Genomic DNA, 22,378 nt, shown 5'->3' with positions numbered 1-22,378 from the left:
GGGGATACTGGGATGGTCTAGTGCCCGGAGCACCTCAGTACATTGGGGTAAACCCCACAGGGGTGTGAACACGGTGTTGGGGGGGCACAGTGAAGGGTTATGGCCCTGCAAGGTCTGTGATTGTGTATCTTATCATTATTATTCTATGAGGTGTATTGTAAAACTGTTATGATTTACACGTGTGTATTGTTTATTGTCCTGTAACGGGGTAATTCCACACAGTAGAATCCCGTACAGGTGGAGGCGCTACAAGCACCAATTCAGGTACACCCCAGGTTTCCAGCAGCGGAGGCTCAGGTTTCCTGTGAGCCACAGGTATTACACTGCAACACACACACCGTAGCCACACATCTCCCAGGTGGTGGGGGAAAGTGCGCTACACACCTCAACCTATATCTTCAGCAGGCCGTTAAACTTAATGAGAGAAATAACGCATTTTTAAAAGCATTTTTTTAGGTCGTGAATATACCTAGCGTTAGGTGCTGGAAGCTGGAAGCACCTAATGCCAGATACCAGAAAATGATTTGGCTTTGTCCAGGGTTCTGAAGTGGGCCACGTTGGATTCCTATGTTACCAAAAAATATCATATATGCATTTAAAGGAAAATAAATAGATTGTATTGTATGTCTTTATTTATATAGCGCCATAAATGTACATAGCGCTTCACAGTAGTAATACACGTGGTAATCATATAAATAACAAATAATATAAATAACAGGTCATGGGAACAAGCGCTTCAGAAATAAAAGTAACATTAAGGAAGATGAGTCCCTGCTCTGAGTAGCTTACAATGTAATTGGCAGGTAGGGGAACGTATAGAGACAGTAGGAGGAAATTCTGGTAAGTGCGTCTGCAGGGGACCAAGCTTTATGTACAGTATCATGTGTTCAGAATATCCACAGTGCTATTCATATGCTTCTTTAAGCAAGTGTGTCTTAAGGTGGGTCTTAAAGGTGGATAGCGAGGGGGCTAGTCGGTTATTGAGGGTAAGGGCATCCCAGAGGTGTGGGGCAGTCAGTGAAAAAGGTTTAAGGCGGGAGAGGGCTTTAAATACAAAGGTGGTAGAAAGAAGACATCCTTGAGCAGAACGCAACAGTCGGGATGGAGCATAGCGAGAAATTAGGGCTATGATGTAAGGAGAAGCAGAAGACTGTAAAGCTTTAAAAGTGAGGAGGAGAATTGAGTGTGAGATGCGGGATTTGATCGGAAGCCAGGAGAGGGATTTCAGGAGGGGAGACGCTGAGACAGATTTCATTTAATTTCTACCAAATATCCCTGAAAAGAGCTGTCATATTATATGTTGGCCAATATAGTAGGACAATAACCAAACTACAAGAAGAAACTGAATATCATTTAAACGAGACATTTAGAGTAATTGACAGTTTTTATTTAACAAAATGTATTGCTCTTGACTAACATGAAAACGACTTGTATGCCTAAAACAGTAAAGGGTTAATAAATTGCCAAGTGGTTAGTGCAGCGATGATGGGAGGATTATTGATAAAAGGATCTTTATTTATCACTATTACCCATGTGTATATCAGGCGTTGCATAATACAGCTGTCATTTATTTGCACTGGTAACGTTGTCAGTTTTCAATAAAGTTAACCAAAAAAATTCCACACTTTCCGAACAACAACAAAAACTACAACTCCCAGATCTCCCCGCGGCGGCGACTTGGGTCCTTGCTAGTGCACGTGCCGTTCTCTGGTTGTCCCTGTTGCCTGAGCAACGGACTGAAGATGGCGTCGGATACGGAGGCGGCTGAGTGAAGGGACGAGAGGTGGTTGGATGTGGGGGAGAGTTCTACCGGAGTGACGTCACCAACTGTCACCTAGAGAGAAGAGGAGACACGGACCGGGTAACAGCAGCAACACCTGATCTATCTGTGTATATATATGTGCGTAATAATGAGCCAACTGCTTATGTCTGTGCCAACAGTGACACTGGCACATGTACCTGTGGGAGAATAAATGCTCACTAGTATATGCACCGGAGTACATGTGTGATTGATGATACATATACATGTGTATACACACACACACGCACACACACACACACACATACACATGTTCTAGCAAATAGATCATTGTACATTTTGATAAGATAAACTGAACGGTGACGCTGTGCAGATTTAGGGGAGAGGAGAGACTATTTATCAAAGTCTCCTGTCTGTAAATCTCTCTAGGTGGGATTCCTCCTAGTTGTTGAGCCCTGGGTTGGTTTTGCAGCAGTGTTGTAGCTGAGAGACTTTCTTAAAGTGTCGGGTATCTGAGCAGAAACACATTCAGATGTCAGATCCCACTGATCTTCAACCCTTTTGGTACCAGTTGGGGCAAGCAAAACGCGTGTGTCATTTCCATTTCACTGATTTATTGCGCTTTTCCTCCTCATTCATCCCATCCTCCATCATTTTTGTAGTCTGATGCTGGGGATTATTAATCTGTGTTACTACTTCAAATGGATTTTTATAATATAACTGCATTGTTTTGCTACCCTTCTCCATTCTCCATCTCTGCTACCCTTCTCCATCACACACACGTCTGCACCAGGAGCCTGCAGCAGATTAAGACCTATGCACACAGTACTACCTGGATTTATTCATGTAGTAATAATAGTATTAACTCGGTAGTATCATTACAAAATGTAATTTGCAGGCTAGTGTATTAAGTTATTCTTTGCTTTTTTGATTGTGTGTCATAATTGTTTATTGACCTGTGCTTCCCGTTCCTGTAGAAGACTATAATAAGTATTATTATTTTTTCTTAAATAGTGTTGGCTGTCTACACAGTGTAAGCTTTTTGTGACCTCAAGCACCGGAATTAGATTGTAAGCTCCTGGGTCTAGGAATGCTGTGTCTGTAAAATTACATATACAGCTCTGTGTAGTACATGTAATTTTACAGATACAGCATTCCTTAACCCAGGATCTTACAATCTAATTCCGGTGCTTGAGGTCACAAAAAGCTTACACCAGGATTTTAACTGGGTTCATCCGCTTCAAAGGCAGCACACTAAGCTACTCCTCTGCCAACAAAATCTCTCAAGGGTGTTTATTCATTAAATGAGAATGTGCTGATTGGGCACTATTTCACATTAACATCTATTGAGTGTCTGTGTAATAGTGCCCCCTATCATCTAAATCACATTGGCCTTGATTCAGTAAACTGCAGTAGCACAAATCCGGTGCTATTGCACGAAAGCCCCATTGAAGTAATCCCAGAGAAAATACATTCCAAAGCAGCACCAGTTATACTTGAACCTCAGCAGCTGCAGAGGTCTAGTAAGAAGTGAGTCCAACTGAGACAAGTTAAGCTTGAAAATACTCAGTAGAGCCTATTCCACTAAGGCTTTTCCATACCAGTACCAAGAGGACGTTGGATAGTGGACGGGCTCTTTGTAGTTAACACACTAAGAGTGTGCACCTCACCACAGAAGTGGACTATTGGACATGGTGGAAGAGACCACATGACCATTGGGTGTGCTTTCCTCCCTTTTGGCAAAGGGGATGGTGTGTTTGAGGTAGGGGTTGTAGTACTGATTCTAATTGGTAAGAATCAGGTAGGAGCAGTATCACTTATAGGGGGCCTGACTGGTACCACACTGTATGTATGCAGCGTTTGATCTGAAGGCTGATAAGGCAGCTCATATTATTTTGAAAATGCAAGGGGCACTGACTTCCTCTGAGTAGCCTGGAGTTTAGGCTAATGGCAGGAGATAATGGGACCAATCAGCTTATTGAATAAGGGCCATTGATAGTTTGCCTCTTCAGGTAGTTGTTGACAATTTACTTACGTTTGTGGCACTTATATTCATTTTCCAGGTACCTAGCCTTTTTGGCACCTACTAATTACAGATAAGAATGTGCCATGTTCACAGGATCTTGGTGAAATGTCGCTCAACCCCTTTGTGACTGATAGATCATCTGTAAGTGATATACCCTTTTATCATGTAATAGCAAATCAAAATATCACTTGTGAGCACATTCACAAGTCTTAGACAGGTCTGCAAGCCTGCTTTTCACCATTATCTCTTAGCATACAGTGCTTTCACTGCAGCCAGGGATTCTGGGTAATGACATGCAAATGAGCATACCTTTGACTTCTTATCCATTTTAACATGGGCCCCTATAAACATATGCCTGCATATTATACATCTTTGCAGCACAGCCTGGGTTAAAGAAGTGCATAGCAAGTAAACCTACTCCCAGACAGCTATTTTGACCTTTTGGGTCTCCTCAGTGTGAGGATGTTATACTGGCTTTGCAATGTGAAGCTGGGATAGGTTTCAACCACGCATTAAAAAAGTTATGGTGGGTAAAAAAGGGAAAAAAAACCACTGTACAGTGTACAGCAAACACAAATATCCCTTGAGCACATTCACGTCTCAGACAGGTCCTATCGTGTAACAGGAAAGTATCAGTAATCCTGTTATCTTGCTCCTCTATAAAAGCGGTGCTCTGTTTAAAATTTTTTTTTTTTTTAAAAAAAGAAAAGCATTTTTGGAATTGAAGATTAAAAAGGAAATGTATTTCCACATACAATTTGTCATTTTTTGGTAGTTGAGTGAGGTTATGTCTTGTGTATCAGTCAGGTAATATTTTGCTCTGTCTTTTGTATTTGAATTCTACATAACAAAATAAGGAGTAGACTTGTTGCTAACCACACATCCATATGTTACTTAGATCATCTTTCTTGCCTGTCGCTCCCCCTCCTCCATCTCTTTCATTCAGCAGAAGATAAGCAATGTAAAGAGGATTGTAGTCCTGCTGATGGCTGTTCTGTTGAGCAGCGTTAAATGGATTAGTATTACTGCTGTAGCCTGGACTGTTCAGATCAGTAACCTGCCTGCAAGGACATTTTTGGCTGCCATTAACCCTTTGAGTGCCCCATAGCATTGGGGCAACGTCATATTAAGTGGCACCCTGCGGACCTTATTTTTTGACCCCATCATTGACATTTTGCTTGTCACTTTGGGGACATTTCAAGCTCAGCTCTCTGTGAGTCAAGATCAAAATCAGAAATGTGCCATGTATGTATGTCTTTATTTATATAGCACAAAGAAGAAGCAGGCACACGGTCTTACTCAAAAGGAGGTTTAGTATGCCATAAAGTCCAATGTTTCGGCAGTCAAATACTGCCTTTCTCAAGGGGAAAGCTTTCACCTTGAGAAAGGCAGTATTTGACTGCCGAAACGTTGGACTTTATGGCATATTAAACCTCCTTTTGAGTAAGACCGTGTGCCTGCTTCTTCTTCTTTGTACTGGAACATTTGGGACTACAGGAGCTCCCCAGGACCAGCGCACCGGCAGCTAAGTACCCCACCTCTATTACCATTGATATTGAGTGCGTGTCTCATCCTCTGTCTTTATTTATATAGCGCCATTAATGTACACAGCGCTTCACAGCAGTAATACATGTGACAATCATATAAATAACAAATAACTACAAATAACAGATCATGGGAATAAGTGCTTCAGACATAAAAGTAACATTGTGGAAAAGGAGTCCCTGCTCGAAGAGCTTACAATCGAATTGGTAGGCAGGGAGAACGTACAAAGACAGTAGGAGGGCATTCTGGCAAGTGCGTCTGCAGGGGATCAAGCTTTATGTATCGTGTATAGTATTATCCACAGTGCTACTCATATGCTTCTTTAAGCAAGTGTGTCTTAAGGGGGGTCTTAAAGGTGGATAGAGAGGGTGCTGTAACGCTTGCGCTCACAACGAGCAAGCCGGTACTGAGATGGGAAAGTATTAAACTGCGCACTCACAGCATCGGAGGCGCACCTGGAGGGTGGATAGTCAAGATCGCCGGGTCTGGATTGGAGAGAATGGGTTAGTCTGGATACTTGCCGAGGTCGTAGGTAGGTGCCAGGAGAGTAGTCAGTGTCCAGAGTGCCATGGTCAGGGTTGGAGCCAGTAGGAAAATAGTCCGATTGCTGTGGTCAGGGATTGAGAAGTGCGGATGGTCTGAGGCAAGCTGGGGTCGGTAATCCAGAGAGAGGTCCTAAAGTCAATGAACTATGCTCAACAAGGAATGAGTGAGACAGCTGAGATTATATAGCAGTGAAGCATGAATGGGGCTGAGGGGAGGAGCGGTGGCGCGGACTCCGCGGAGGCAGAGATTGGCTGCAAGGTGCAGGAGACAGGTGGGAGAGATTAGCAGACTTGTCTTGCAGCTGGGGTGCGGTGCACGAACGGCACGTGTGCGGGGGCGGAGCCAAGCTCCGTGGTGGAGTAAAAAGCCCTCCGTGTGCGCTCTGTACGCGGCGCGGAAGTGTGTGGAGCAGCAGGAAAGGAGGGGACGTGTTCCCCGATTCCTTACAGGTGCTAGTCGGGTATTGAGGGGAAGGGCATTCCAGAGGTGCGGGGCAGTCCGTGAGAAAGGTTTAAGGCGGGAGAGGGCTGTAGATACAAAGGGGGTAGAGAGAAGACATCCTTGAGCAGAACGCACGAGTCGGGATGGTGCATAGTGAGAAATTAGGGCTGAGATGTAGGGAGGAGCAGAAGAGTGTAAAGCTTTAAAAGTGAGGAGGAGAATTGAGCGCGAGATGCGGGATTTGATAGGAAGCCAGGAGAGTGATTTCAGCAGGGGAGACGCTGAGACAGATTTAGGAAAGAGTAGAGTGATTCTAGCAGCAGCGTTTAGGATAGATTGTAGGGGAGACAGGTGAGAGGCAGGAAGGCCGGACAGCAGGAGGTTACAGTAATCGAGACGGGAGAGAATGAGGGCCGGAGTCACAGTTTTAGCAGTTGAATAACAGAGGAAAGGGCGTATCTTTGTAATATTGCGGAGGAAAAAGCGACAGGGTTTAGATACGTTTTGAATGTGAGAGAGGGGTTGAGTGTGACCCCTAGGCAGCGTTATTGGGCTACTGGGTGAATGATGGTACTTCGAACAGTAATGTGGAAGGAGGTAGTAGGGCCAGGTTTGGGAGGAAGTATAAGGAGCTTTGTTTTTGCCATGTTAAGTTTAAGTCGGCGGAGGGCCATTCAGGATGATATTGAAGGGAGACATTCATAAACTTTGGTCTGTGCAGCAGGTGTAAGGTCAGGGGGGTTGAAAGGTAAACTTGTGTGTCGTCAGCATAGAGGTGATATTTAAACCCAAGAGATGTGATTAGATCACCTAGAGTTTGTAAAGGGCCCTAATGGTTAAAGGGGCAATCCCTTCCGGGACCAATGTGAACTGATGGCAGTGACATGTACAGTATAGGAAGTTACTTCTGGGTGATTTTATGCATTTGGGGGGGGGGGATGTATTTAAACAAAATCTGATACCCATAAGTATTTTTAATTTACTTTTTAAAAGGACTTTGATTTACTCTGGCTACTCCGTTGTTTCTGATGTCACTGTGTTCAACAAGAGTTGGCACAGGCAAAACATCCCTCTCTTCCTCTCCCCTTATCTTTATCGGCTGTCTGATAAGGAAAATGTGGGCTGAAGGTAAAGAAAGCATTTGATTTACAAGCACTCCCGGCACTTACAGGCCCCATAAAATGCAATTTGTAAGTAACATCCTGAGGGGGGGAAAAGATGCTGCATCTTTGCTTTTTGGTTATTTATGTATGACTTTTTTTGCTGGCTACATGGAATTGCCCAGATAGGAACAAAATTGGAATTGCCCCCCCCCCCTTTTTTTTAATTTTTTTTGTTAAATATTCTGTGTCACCCTGTTCTTTACTTTGAGGATCAAAACACATTTTTGCTAGTTGTAACATACTGGTAGTTACTACCTTGGGGATGCTGTGCAGTTGTGGTTGCTAGTTGGTACATGATATGTCACAAGATCGGAAAGGTCAGACCGATCAGAGTCCCCTCCACTTGATTTTCCTTCCCATTGGGGACGATGACGGTCATGCGATCTCTTCTCAACCAATCACATGACCGCAAATGACCCCGTCACTTTGCACCAATGGGTTGTAGACCCTACTGGCAGCAAAGGAATTAGTTAAAAATGAAACATTTCTTGTGCATATAATGATATGATTCCTATGGTAAGAACAGAGTCCTTTCATTTGACAAATCTCCAGCTGCAGTTTTAGTCACAGAGCAGAACTGCTTTACAGTAGGAGGCTCACTATGAACATGACCAGGGAGGCTGCGAGGGACCCCCTTCCCCCTCCCACTTGGAACCGGTACCCACATATAAACAGACAAGTAATGACAGACTCAGATTTGGAGGTATAAAAGGCCGCGGCTTTGTTTATTAACAATCATAATACTGGAGTAAGCGCTAGTCCAAGCCAGAGTGGGGTCAGAGGGTCAGCCAGGCCTTGGCCTGCTGCCCCCGTACCCGGCCGACCCCTAAAGAGCTGGCTGTATTCGCGAGTGGGTTCCCGGGTGTCACGTTCGCTTGACCCCGCCCATTCGCTCCTACCCCCGGGCGACGCCCGCCCCGAGCCCATCTGGCAAGGACAAGCACTTACCCCCGAACTGCCGCCACTCACGGCTCTATTTAAACCTCCTTAAATTAGACCGTGCCGCCAACACCGCTAGGACCTTCTCCAACCCCTCCTGCAAATCATTGTTGAGCAAGTCCGCCCCTATTTCAGATAAGTGTGTGCCGTCGGCCGGAACAGGCCAATTGACTTGTAGTCGGACTTGGGATGGGTGATCTGCTATCCCCCACACTGCGTCACGAACTTTCCCGCCATCTTGTTCAATATTTTGACCCTCGCTCAGTCGATGGCGCCAGGTGCCCTTGCACCCCTCCAAACTATCCTGCCCACTCTGTCCTACCCGACAATCTGTACTCCTGACCAACAAGCGTTTGAAAGTCCGCTTCTCTGCCCAGTGTATAAGCGTCTGTGAAGGCCTAAGGGGATGAGTGGGTTTATCGAAGCCCGCTAAATCTCAGATAATGCGGGCCCGGTATAGGACCGGTATCTGTTAGACTTCCATCGCCCTATCTTTTGTATCGCAGCTACTGACAGCCCCGCGCGTGATGCTTCCGTTGCCGCCCCAATCCGGAACGAATGCGTCCCGTATTGTGCCTCGTCGAGACCCTGGTGTCTTAGGCACATGCAGAAAACCCGCAGGCACTGGAATCTAGATAACGGTACCCCGTCCGCGTGAAGGAGCAGGGGGCCCTGACCGTCTGGCCTGCCTGCCAAGTATTCCCTGAGCGTGCTCACTGGGCAAAAAATTGGTCCCTGGTAGCCCGTCCTCAAACTGCATCCCTCCCTCGCCTTTGCTCCCCGGCTCGCAGTGCTGCGAAGGCCAATGCAAACGTCAGCCGAAAAGTTTCGCCTCGGACCCTGATAGGCACACTCTGTCTGTGGCTTGCATTAAACCCTCTAATATCGCTGCGTCACTGGCCTTCTGCTGTCATTTGACTAAACACCTTGCCCTTAAGGGTCGTCGCCCGCTCCCACAGGTCTGCAGGGCATGGACTGCCGATTGGGTCCGCCTCAGGGGGCCAGTCTCCGAAACAGCGCCATCTAGAACCAGGATAAGATATCAGCAATGTTATTCGCCACTCCCGGGACATGCCGAGCCTTGAACGCAATGTTCAATTGCAAGCATGCCAGTCCGAAACTGCGCAGAAGGGACAGCACCGGCGGGGAGCGTGAGCCGAAATTGTTCACGGCTTCCACTACCCCCATGTTGTCTGTCCAAAAAATTACTTGCTTATTCGCGAATAAGTGACCCCGCAGGCACACTGCGACGAGCAAGGGAAATAATTTCAAGAACGCCAAGTTCCTAATGAGCGGCTTCTCCCGCCAGTGGGGAGGCCACTGCTCCGCGCACCATGCCCCATTAAAGTAGGCCCCAAAACCGACTGACCCTGAAGCTTCTGTAAACAACTGTAATTCTGTGCTGTTGGCAGGGGGGGGGGCCTCGCCAGAAGGTTCTGCCGTTATACTCCTTTAACAACGCGCAGCCACACCGCCAAGTCCTTTTGGATTTCGGCGGTGACGCGGATGACGTGGTCGGGTCGTCTCGCCCCGAACGTTGCTGCGGAGAGGCGCCTGGCGAACACCCTTCCTGCCGGCATTACTCGCGTTGCGAATACTAAGTGGCCTAGCAGCGCCTGGAAGTGCCTCAATGATGGTTTCTTGAGGGCTATGAATTCGTGGAGAAGCCTGCTTAGGGGGACCAGCTTCTCCAGAGGGAGCCTGCGCTCCATCGTCACCGAGTCGATTCCTATGTCCAAAAAAGGAAAGAGTGGTTGTTGGATGCCCGTCTTTTCGTCGGCCAGAGGAACGCCGAACTCATGCGCCAAGGCTGAAAATTCAAACAGCCACCTAGCGCATAAGTCTGAACCCCTGGGGCCACCACAAAGGAAGTCGTCCAAGTAGTGCGTAACCCCCGCTGCCTGCACCCTCTTCCGGGCCACCCATTCTAGGAAGGGCTAAATGTCTCGAAATAAAAAAAACAAGAAAGCGCCCCTCCCATTGGCAAGCATAAGTCTATGTACAACTGCCCCTCGAGCATGTAGCCTGGCAAATGGAAGCGCTCGGGGTGGACTGGCAAGAGTCTGAAGGCCGATTTGATGTCGGCTTTCGACATTAAAGCCCCTGCTCCCATCCTTTTACCAGCGCTGCGGCTTGATCGAAGTTCGCATAAGACCCGAACACAACTCCCGGTCAATACCGTTGAAAGGGCCAGCCATCCTCCCCAGTTCGACTTCCTTCCAGACTTTCTCCCTAGCTACGTCAATGTGTGTCCCGACTAAGTTCTGATCCTTCTTGATATTCAAACGGAAATCCTAAACCCTTCCTTAAACCCAGCTAGGAGTAGCTGGGCTGCTTCCCTATTGGGATACCTTGCTAGCCACGGTGCCAAATTGGCGATGATTATTGGTGTCGCTGCCCTCGCGTCCAAACTTACGCCCTGCGCCTTCGTTGATTGCCTAAAGCGCTGGTCATATGTCCACCAACCCGTTCCCTAAGTAAAGAGCGAGGCGCATGCCTGGGGATCCTTCTCCCCAATTACTCCAGCCAGGATAACAAATGCCTTTGACCCATTGCGAAAGGTGTGCGGGAAAAACCTCTTTTCTAAACCCTCCTTCGCTTCCCCCGTCTTTGAGGACGCAGCCAACGCCTCCCGTAGCCTGGTAGCAGAGATAATATATCTACGTATTCCCCGGCCCGTATCTTGTCCTTCCCCTCTTTCAGCAAGTGCAAGCCCACCGAGCTAGGTCTGGATGTATAAGAGACCTTCCATGCCGCATCGGGCATCCTCTTATCCATGGCTAGCTCCTCTGAGGCGGATGCCGCCTGAGGAAAGGGAAGCGTGGGAGATGGTGATTCCGCTTGCCCGGTTTGCCCGCCGGCCCCTAGAAGTGTGTTGTTAACAGCTTGCGGGGGACCCACGGCCATTGCCGCTGCTGGTACTATAGGCGTTGCTTCCGCTGGCGCCGCCCCCAATGCCGGCGCTACGACTGTCGCTATAGCCGGAGCTATCGCCGCTGCTGACGCGATTAGCGTTGCTATAACTGGCGCTGCGCTTATCACTGGTGTCACTACTGTTGTTGGTGACTCTGCCCGCGCGGTTGTCGTCATCCCAATGTGACTTCCTGCACTTGCCGACGCCCATAACCCTGCGTCAAGGTGCGCCACTAACGGGGATAGGGCTTGCCTTATGTCCCACAATGCTGCCTCCATGAGCTGCGCACCAGTACACAGGGGAGATTTTCTTACCATCACTTGAGGGGGAGCGCAAACTGCTAGTCTCTTGCGCGGGGGACTCCCACTGGCTACCTCTTAGTTTTCGCTGGCCGCTTACCTTTCTTTGACCGCTTTTTCGCCAGGCTGAGGGGTTGACCCGGGTGGCGTTGCCGGCCGCCTATCGGGAACCGCGATGGCTGCCTCCTCCCCCCGGTCTCTGTTATCGAGTCTCCCCTTGTGACCGTGTGCTGTCAACGCCCCATCTTCCACCCTGTGTGGTGATGGTGCCTGCGCCTCAGCCGCCTGCTGCTGAGCCGACCCTGTGCCGGACGCCGCCTCCCTGATGCCTGAAGTGAGAGAATGGGGACGCCTGCCGCTGGCTTGTCCGTGACCGGCGATGGTCTTTGAAACCTCCGTGTTGACATGCCCCTTGGCACCGATGAATTGGGTGGCCGCCCTGCTTGCGGACTTATGCCCTGCCATTGCGGTATGTCCCTTCCGTTTCCTTGTCCTGCTGCATGGCGCATACGTGTGCCCATATACACACGCGCGCATTTAGGTGTGCCCATATACACATGCGCGTCCACACGTGCGCATTTACGTGTGCCCATACACACGCGCGCATCTACATGTGCCCCTGCCATTGCGGTGTGTCCCTTCCGTTTCCTTGTCCTGCCACATGGCGCATACGTGTGCCCATATACACACGCGCGCATTTAGGTGTGCCCATATACACACGCGCGCATTTAGGTGTGCCCATATACACACGCGCGCCTTTACGTGTGCCCATACACACACGCGCGCATCTACGTGTGCCCATATACACACGCGCGCATTTACGTGTGCCCATACACACAAGCGCGCATCTACGTGTACCCATACACACGCGCGCGCATCTACGTGTGCCCATACACACGCGCGCATCTACGTGTGCCCATATACACACGCGCGCATCTACGTGTGCCCATATACACACGCGCGCATCTACGTGTGCCCATATACACACGCGCGCATTTACGTGTGCCCATATACACACGCGCGCATTTACGTGTGCCCATATACACACGCACGCATTTACGTGTGCCCATACACGCGCGTATCTACGTGTGCCCATATACACACGCGCGCCTTTACGTGTGCCCATACACACGCGCATTTACGTGTGCCCATACACACACGCGCGCATCTACGTGTGCCCATATACACACGCGCGCATTTACGTGTGCCCATATATACACGCGCGCATTTAAGTGTGCCCATATACACGCGCGCATTTACTTGTGCCCCTATACACACTCGCGCATTTACGTGTGGCCATATACACAAGCGCGCATTTCCATGTGTCCATATACACACGCGCGCATTTAATTGTGCCACTATACACACGCGCACATTTATGTGTGCCCATATACGCCCGCGCGCATTTACGTGTGCCCGTATACACACGCGCGCATTTACGTGTGCCCATATACACACGCGCGCATTTACGTGTGCCCATATACACAAGCGCGTATCTACGTGTGCCCATATACACACGCGCGCATCTAAGTGTGCCCATATACACACGCGCGCATTTACGTGTGCCCATATGCACACGCACGCATTTACGTGTGCCCATATACATACGCGCATTTACTTGCGCCCATATACACAAGCGCGTATCTACGTGTGCCCATATACACACGCGCGCATCTAACTGTGCCCATATACACACGCGCGCATTTACGTGTGCCCATATGCACACGCACGCATTTACGTGTGCCCATATACATACGCGCATTTACTTGTGCCCATACATGCACGCGCGTTTACGTGTGCCCATATACGCACGCACGCATGTACGTGTGCCCATATACACACGCGCGCATCTACTTGTGCCCGTATATACACACGCGCATCTACGTGTGCCCACGTACACCCACGTGCATCTACATGTGCCCATATACACACGCGCTCATTGACGTGTGCCCATATACGCACGCGCGCATTTACCATGGCGCTCAGCCTGGATGGGGGCGCCCTCATTACTTCGTGAGGGCCACGCGTCCTCGCATGCGGGACCGTGTCGACCTTGTCCGCTCAACGGGCCATGCGCTGAATAGGAAGTGGGATTACCTGCACCATCCCTGGCCGTGCGCTGAACGGGAAGTGGGATTACCCATCCGATACCAGGGCCATGCGCTGAACGGGAAGTGGGTTTACCCCTACAATAGCAGGGCCATGTGCTGAACAGGAAGTGGGGTTACCCATACAATAGCAGGGCCATGTGCTGAACAGGAAGTGGGGTTGCCCATACAATAGTAGGGCCATGTGCTGAACAGGAAGTGGGATTACCCATACAATAGTAGGGCCATGTGCTGAACAGGAAGTGGGATTACCCATACCATACCAGGCCATGCGCTGAACAGGAAGTGAGAGTAACCCCCACATGCGTTATACCCTGAATGCAGTATATATACCTACCGTATACCCCACGTAATCTTGGATGTAGTATGTAACGCTGGACCAATACAGCAGATGACCCCCAAAGGCAGTGTACACGCACACCATATGCTCCACAAAACGGCCCGTAACCACGCATGCAGTATATACGCCATATGGGCCAAACCCAGCATGTAACCACGCATGTGGTATATAAACCCTATATTCGGGACCCAGCACGTAACCATGAATGCAGTATATACGTATCCTTTGAAACCGCAGATAATCGCGACTGCAGTCTATAAACACTATATAGTTCAAATACAGCGCGTAACCATGAACGCAGTATATACGCCGCACGTAACCTCGAATGCAGTATATATACACCATATAATCCAAATACAGCACGTAACCATGAATGCAGTATATACACTATATACGCCCTGTAAACCAATTACAGCACATTGTAACCTCGAATGCAGTATATATACACACCCTATAACCCAAATACAGCACGTAGCCATGAATGCAGTATATACACTATATACCCATGTAGCCCAATTGCCGCGCATCGTACCCTCGAATGCGGTACATATGCCATGTGATCCAAGTAGCAGTACATACACTATATACACCATGTAATCCAATTACAGCAAATTGTACCTCGAGTGCAGCGTATATGCCCTATACCCCGAATACAGCGCATTATAACCACACTGAGGCGTATACCCTCTATGCCCCACATACCGCCATTTATCACTACGAATGCGGTATGCAGCGACACCCCACGGCGATTATAGCAGTGATATAACTTTATTCAATGTCGAAAGAAACATGCATTGGTAACAGGGCAATAACGGTGTTAATGGCGACTATGCTACAGACGGCCTCCCCCAAGACCCTGTGGTGGTTACTAGACCCCCCACGCGGTCATTGGGTGTCCCATGTTCAGCCCTGTGCTTAATCCTCCCTGCGCCAGCTCATCCCCCGCGCTGCTGCCGGGAGGGAGGACAGAGTGACCTGGCAGCAGGGAGAGATGGAGCCCGCTGAGGCTGCGCGAAGCTACCCCCCCCCCTCCTGCTGAAGATACACCATGCAACACAATTACCATATACACACCCTATAATCCAGTGTATACCAAATAACCAAATACAGGCTGCTGCGTGCGAGGGGGGGGCATTGATATAACTTTATTCACGGTTGGACGGAGCGCCACTGGGGGGGGGACCCGCACAGTAAGCACCGTGGGGGGTTGTTGTGCCTCTCCTCGCACCCCCCGCTCCCCGGTGACCCCCCCTCCCCCCGCCGAGCGGGCCAGCCACAGAGGCTGAGTGAGGGAGAGCCACGTGGCAGGGGGATCCCCATACAAATTAAATAAATAATGCCCATACCGCAAGGGGATCCCCCGCTCCCCGGAGGCCCCCCTCCCCGCTCGCCGAGCGGGCCAGCCACAGAGGCTGAGTGAGGGAGAGCCACGTGGCAGGGGGATCCCCATACAATTAAATAAATAATGCCCGTACCGCAAGGGGAACCCCCGCTCCCCGGAGGCCCCCCTCCCCGCCCGCCGAGCGGGCCAGCCACAGAGGCTGAGTGAGGGAGAGCCACGTGGCAGGGGGATCCCCATACAATTAAATAAATAATGCCCGTACCGCAAGGGGATCCCCCGCTCCCCGGAGGCCCCCCTCCCCGCCCGCCGCACGGGCCAGCCACAGAGGCTGAGTGAGGGAGAGCCACGTGGCACGGGGGATCCCCATACAATTAAATAAAAGCCCGCCGAGCGGGCCAGCTACCAAGGCTGATGGAGGGAGAGCCACGCGGTAAGGGGAATCCCCAAACACTTAAATAAATAATGCACCGGCAAGGGGATCCCCCCCTGTTCCCCGGAGGCCCCCCCTCCCCGCCCGCCGAGCGGGCCAGCTACCAAGGCTGATGGAGGGAGAGCCACACGGTAAGGGGGATCCCCAAACAAATAAATAAATAATACACCGGCAAGGGGATCCCCCCCGTTCCCCGGAGGCCCCCCCTCCCCGCCCGCCGAGCGGGCCAGCTACCAAGGCTGATGGAGGGAGAGCTACGCGGTAAGGGGGATCCCCACTGGCTATCCCTTGGTCCGGCAGGCGGATCCCCCCCTTCCGGAGGCCCCCCCCTCCCCGCCCGCCGAGCGGGCCAGCCGCAGAGGCTGAGGGAGGGAGCGCGCGGTAGGGGGATCCGCCGTGGCAGCACTCCCCGGCCGCCTCGCAACTATCCCCTGGACAGCCATAGCGGAAGCGGGGGGGGGGGGGGGGACGCTGCGATCGGGCCCCACAGGGAGACTACAACTCACCGAGAGGAGAGGACACTAATTTCGCTGCAGACCGGGAGCAGAATGGAAGATTCGGCTCCCGGCTGCCTCTTTTGAAGCCTCCCTTAGCCTGCCCCTCCCCCCCCTCAGGGGTCACGACGGTGACCCAGAGATCCTAGCGAGGTGAGGGGGGAGGGGGCTTGCCCCCTGGTCATGGGCTTCCCTCGCCTAATTGGCTGGAGGGATTGCTATCTGCTTTTTAGAAGCATTTTTCTGTATTAGATATGATGATGTACAGTATAATGATGTGTACTGAACTACGTACTTCATTCATATCTGGTTTTGGTTAATACACAAATAAACTACTGTACACTACCTAGCCACCTTGGCTACTTTAGTGGCTAGTAAAGAATTTCCATGCAATGGTTTACTAACCGCTAAGGCAAACAAGGGTTTAACCCCTACTAGTTCACCACACCCCTCCCCCCGGGGCGGCTAACCATTGGTCATTCAAAATATAAAAAGCAATACATTACAAATAATTAAAAAATGCATTGTAAACATAAATCTAATGATTATGACTGTGGCAGTCTAGGCCCTCTCAATGGGTACCTAGATAGCCACATTTGAAAGCACTTGTGAAGTATAAATTGGGTTACTTACTCCATCCGGGATATAGGCCATCCTTATCTTCACAGCTGAAGCCCCACGGATTAAAAAAAATCCAATAAACGGTGGTTGCCCAACTTTAACCCCCCCCCCTGCCCCAATACAAATAAATCCAAGACCCGACGGCCTCCAAAAATCAAAAACAACCCCCTCCCCCCAAATAATCTAGGCCCATTGGCCACCATAAAAAAAAAAAACTCAAATCCATCAACACATAATCCAGGCCACAGCATCCTTTGTCTCTGACATCATATCTTTAGTTTGCCCTCGATCCTCTGTTCATTGAAGAGTCTTCTTCTCTAAGTATTTATTTTCTTAGTCTTTTCATTTCTTCTTTAATAAAGATGTCTTATCTTCTGCTTTAATCTTCAGCCTCTGGATGTGGTCTCTTCTGTAACTTTCTGTTTTCTGCGAGTACCAGGCCTTTTATAATGGCATGGGCCTTCACAGAAAACATTTTATGAGGTCACATGGTACATCAAGCAATAGGGTTGCTTGATGTACCATCTGTGTCCTGCTCTTTTTATGATATCATTGATTTTGCCAACCAAGGACAAAAAGAGTGATGTAATTTTAAAGGGAGGTAAGCACATGGAAATTCAACCAAACATCAGATGGGTTCAAATTCCATGGGAATCCCTTCCTTTAACATAACATCATAGATTTTACCAAACATGGTCCCATTCCCAAAATCAATGATTTCAGAAAAAAGAGCGATAACTACATGGCACATCAACCAACCTGATTGGTTGATGTACTGTACAATGTGACCTCAGTACTCGTGTTCTTTGAAGACTCAGACCCTACAAAAGGCATGAGCCCTCGCAGAACAGGAAGTTACAGAAGAGGCAATATTGAATGGCTGAAGATTAAAGAAAAAGATAGAATCAAATAAATACAGAAGAAGACTCTTCAATCAACAGAGAAGTGAGGGCTTTGTAGCAAATTGAGGATCCAACATCAGACACCAAGGAATGCTGGTGGATTACAAATCAGGTCTCGATTATGTGTATGGTTTTGCGTTTTTTTTTTTTTTGTTTTTTTTTTTTAAGGTGGCCAGAGGGTCTGGATTATTTGTTTATGGTTTTGGGTGGCCATTTGGCCATGGATTTATTTATATGTATATATATATTTTTATGGGTTGGCATTGGCCTTTAATTGGATTTGTTCTATGGGGGCTTCTGCCCTGAAGAGGAGGGCAGCCTTCATCACAGGTGGCGTAACTAACCCATTTTTATTTTTTTTACATATCTCCATTGATAGAAACATTGGCAATCTAGGCTCCCATTAAGAAGGCCTAGGTAGCCACAGTGCCAATCAGTGGGGTTATGTTTTAAATGTATTATTTTATTATGTAATGTAATTATTTGTGATGTAGTGTTTTTTTGTTTTTTTTTAATACATGTAATTTTTTGTTTCTTTTTAATGACCTAAATACCTTTTGAATACCTATTGGCCATTAATGAAAAGAGGGTGCTTTATTTGCCACTAAGGTAGAAGGGGATGGGTGGTAGGTAGTGTAGTCCAATGTTAATACAGTATTAACACATCGGCACATTGCGGATCGGGTAGACAGATTGTTGAGGGGGGCTGGGATTGACCCGGCGGTCTTGGTACACGTTGGCACCAATGACAAAGTTAGAGAAAGATGGAGGGTCCTAAAAAATGATTACAGGGATCTAGGACAAAAACTTAAGGCAAGAACCTCCAAGGTAGTATTTTCTGAAATACTACCAGTGCCATGCGGTACCGCAGGGAAACAGTCAGAGATCAGGGAGGTTAATGCATGGCTAAGAAAGTGGTGCAGGAAGGAGGGGTTTGGGTTTTTAGAGCACTAGGACTCCTTTTCTGAGAGGTGCCATCTATATTCTAGGGACGGATTGCACCTCAATGAAGAGGGATCTTCTGTGCTAGGGGGGAGAATGCTAAAAAGGTTGGAGGAGATTTTAAACTAGGATGGAGGGGGGAGGGGAATGAAACAGATAATGAACTAAATGGAATAGATGAGGATACAAGGTGGTATGGAGGTAGAATGGGGCAAGTGCAAGTTTGACAAGCAGTGAGACACTCATAGTAAATACAGATAATACTAGAAAACTTCTAAAGACTAAACCAAGTGGGAGCAGAAAGGAAGGAGCAGATAAGATAATAGTACAGGCTGAAAAAAAACTTAAATGCATGCTTGCTAATGCAAGAAGCCTGACAGATAAAATGGGGGAGCTTGAATTAATAGCTGCAAGGGAGCAGTATGATATCATAGGCATTACTGAAACATGGTGGGATGAAACTCATGACTGGACAGTTAATTTAGAGGGTTATTCTCTTTTTCGGAAGGATCGAACAAATAGAAGGGGAGGTGGAGTATGTTTATACAGTATGTTAAACCGGATCTAAAACCTTTTATAAGGGATGATGTCTATGAAGGGAATGATGAAAATGTAGAGACTTTGTGGATAGAAATAAGCAGTGGAGGTAAAAGTATAAAGAAAATGTTTGTGGGAATATGCTATAAACCACCAAATATCTGTGAGATTGAGGAAGCTAAAATACTTTTGCAAATGGAGAAGGCATCAAAACTGGGTCATGTTTGCATAATGGGGGATTTTAATTATCCAGACATAGACTTGGGCAATGAGATTAGCGTTACAACAAAAGGAAACAGGTTTTTGGGGGTGCTTAAAGACAATTATTTGACCCAAATTATTGAAGACCCAACCAGGAAGAGGGGCAGTTTTGGATTTGGTCATATCAAACAATGTAGAAGTAATAACAAATATTCAAGTCCTGGAACATTTGGGTAACAGTGATCATAACATGGTCTCATTTGACAGATTACTTGGGTTCAACAAAGACCTTAAACTTTAGAAAGGCAGATTTTAATCAACTGAGGTCTAATCTAGTAGTAATATAATGGGATGATGTTTTTGCAGGGACAAATGTAGAAGATAAATGGGCAGTCATTAAAACATTGTTAGAAAAGCACACTTATCAGTGTATACCCTTGGGTAATAAGTATAAAAGAAATAAGTCAAAACCAATGTGGCTAAATAAACAGGTAGGGGAGGAAATGGACAAGAAGAGGAAGGCGTTTAGATTCTTTAAGTCAGAAGGGACAGAGACATCGTATCAGAATGATAAGGAATGTAACAAAAATTGCAAAAGGGCAATCAAATTAGCAAAAATGGATAATGAAAAAAGGATTGCAATAGAAAGTAAGGTCAACCCTAAAAAATTCTTTAAGTACCTTAATAACAAAAAAATGAGAAAAGAAAATATAGGACCCTTTCAGTGTGAGATGGGTAGGAAGATTATTGGAGATAAGGAAAAAGCTGAGGTATTAAACAAATTCTTTGCCTCTGTGTTTACCAGGGAAGAATCAAGTTCAATAGTAGTGCCTCAGGAGGAAGCCACAACCTCCTTATTAATGAACAATTGGTTAACTGAGGAAGAAGTTCATAAGCGACTTGAAAAAATTAAAGTAAATAAGGCACCTGGCCCCGATGGCATACATCCAAGAGTTCTCAAGGAGTTAGGCTCAGTAATAGCCAAACCATTATATTTAATATTCAAGGACTCCATTTCCACAGGCTCAGTACCACAAGATTGGCGTAAAGCAGATGTGGTGCCTATATTTAAAAAGGGAGCTAGATCACAACCGGGAAATTACAGACCTGTAAGCCTGACTTCAATAGTAGGGAAACTACTTGAAGGTTTAATACGGGATAATATTCAGGAATACCTAATGGAAAACAAAATTATTAGTAATAGTCAGCATGGATTTGTGAAGGATACATCTTGCCAAACTAACCTTATTTGTTTCTTTGAGGAGGTAAGTAGGAATTTAGACCAGGGTAATGCAGTTGATGTGGTCTACTTGGATTTTGCAAAGGCTTTTGATACGGTTTCACACAAGAGATTGGTGTACAAAATAAAGAAAATTGGACACAGTAATAATATATGCACCTGGATTGAAAACTGGTTAAAGGACAGATAACAGAAGGTTGTCATAAATTGAACTTTTTCAGGTTGGGCTAAAGTCGTGAGTGGAGTACCTCAGGGATCGGTACTGGGACCCCTGCTTTTTAACTTGTTTATTAATGACCTTGAGGTTGGGATCGAGAGCAAAGTCTCCATCTTTGCTGATGATACTAAATTGTGTAAGGTAATAGATTCAGAGCAGGATGTAATTTCTCTTCAGAAGGACTTGGAGAGACTGGAAACGTGGACAGGTAAATGGCAGATGAGGTTTAATACAGATAAATGTAAGGTTATGCATTTGGGATGCAAGAATAAAAAGGCGACTTACAAATTAAATGGAGATATATTGGATGAATCCTTGATGGAGAAGGATTTAGGAGTGCTTGTAGACAGCAGGCTTAGCAATAGTACCCAATGTCATGCAGTAGCTGCAAAGGCAAACAAGATCTTATCTTGCATCAAACGGGCAATAGATGGAAGGGAAGTAAACAAAATTATGCCTGTAGACGGACGTTCACAGAGGTACACAATTAGGAGGCTTTATAATGTGAAATTATAATAGGCTTTATTGTGCCTTTTCCTTTTCATCAGGAAATTATCCAAACACAGGGGGGGGAACAAAGCTTCCATTCACTTGGGAGTATTTCTAGTGAAATCCTATGCAATTAGTTCACATCTCCATTAGTTAAGCATTTCTCCCAACCCCAAACACATAGCATGAAAATAAGCAGATATAAGCAGTCTCTTAATAATGAAAGTCTTATCTGTTAGCTTCTGTAGAGTAAGCTTCTCTGCTCTCCTGGAACCGCACCCGTGCGTGCACAGAAAATATCAGCATCCAGGTTTAGAAGTCTTGTTTGGTGTCTTGCAATCAGCTATGCTGGGCAGAGCTCAAGACATGTGCTGTCTCCAAAGGTCAGCTCTCAGTCAGAGCTAAGGAGTCACTTCCTGTCTCAAAGGCAGGCTTTTGTAAGCAATCTAATCAGGCAGGTGGTGTTTAGTAATTAACTACCACACTGCTAGATTAAAGGCACATTACTGAACAGGGATAAGTCCCCTGTTACATACCTCCCCTGTTTGTGGGAAGCTCGGGCTTACCACGGCCAAAGCCCATCCTTCCACTCTCATTCTAGATATCTCTGTGACTTGAATGAGAGTGGATGGAGGAAGAGAACCCTCTGTCCCGCTGGGATTAGAGCCCTTTCTCCAGTTTATTTTTGTCTCCTCCCGAAGATGCTTGAGATCAGCACTCCTCAGTCGCTCGAGGAGGACTTTTTCCACGTAAAGTCTTTTTATCGCGTGCGCGGTCTTGAGATTTCTGTTGCGTCGGGCACTCCTCTTTTTGTAGACAAAGTGTATGGCAACAGTTGTAGAGCAGTTAGGACTAGCCCTTAGAGTTTTCTGCTCTTGAAGTG

At 47.5% G+C, this 22,378-nt stretch overlaps 1 protein-coding gene across 8 annotated transcripts in view; it reads left to right on the top strand.

Moving 5' to 3' along the window:
- Positions 1-1,684: 1,684 nt before the first annotated feature.
- Positions 1,685-22,378, top strand: part of BBS9 (Bardet-Biedl syndrome 9) — a 488,279-nt gene continuing 467,585 nt past the window's right edge. For 2 of the 8 annotated variants that reach the window (XM_075586674.1, XM_075586679.1), the window contains exon 1: positions 1,687-1,861. The gene's annotated coding sequence lies outside the window, so the exon portion shown is untranslated. Of the gene's footprint in view, positions 1,901-4,976; positions 4,999-22,378 lie in introns of those variants that run through there. The other 6 variants (XM_075586677.1, XM_075586680.1, XM_075586681.1 and 3 more) reach the window with 5 other exon arrangements.

Source organism: Ascaphus truei, chromosome 2 (assembly GCF_040206685.1).
Source record: "Ascaphus truei isolate aAscTru1 chromosome 2, aAscTru1.hap1, whole genome shotgun sequence".
NCBI lineage: Eukaryota > Metazoa > Chordata > Amphibia > Anura > Ascaphidae > Ascaphus > Ascaphus truei.
This window is presented reverse-complemented; position numbering and strand designations above follow the sequence as displayed.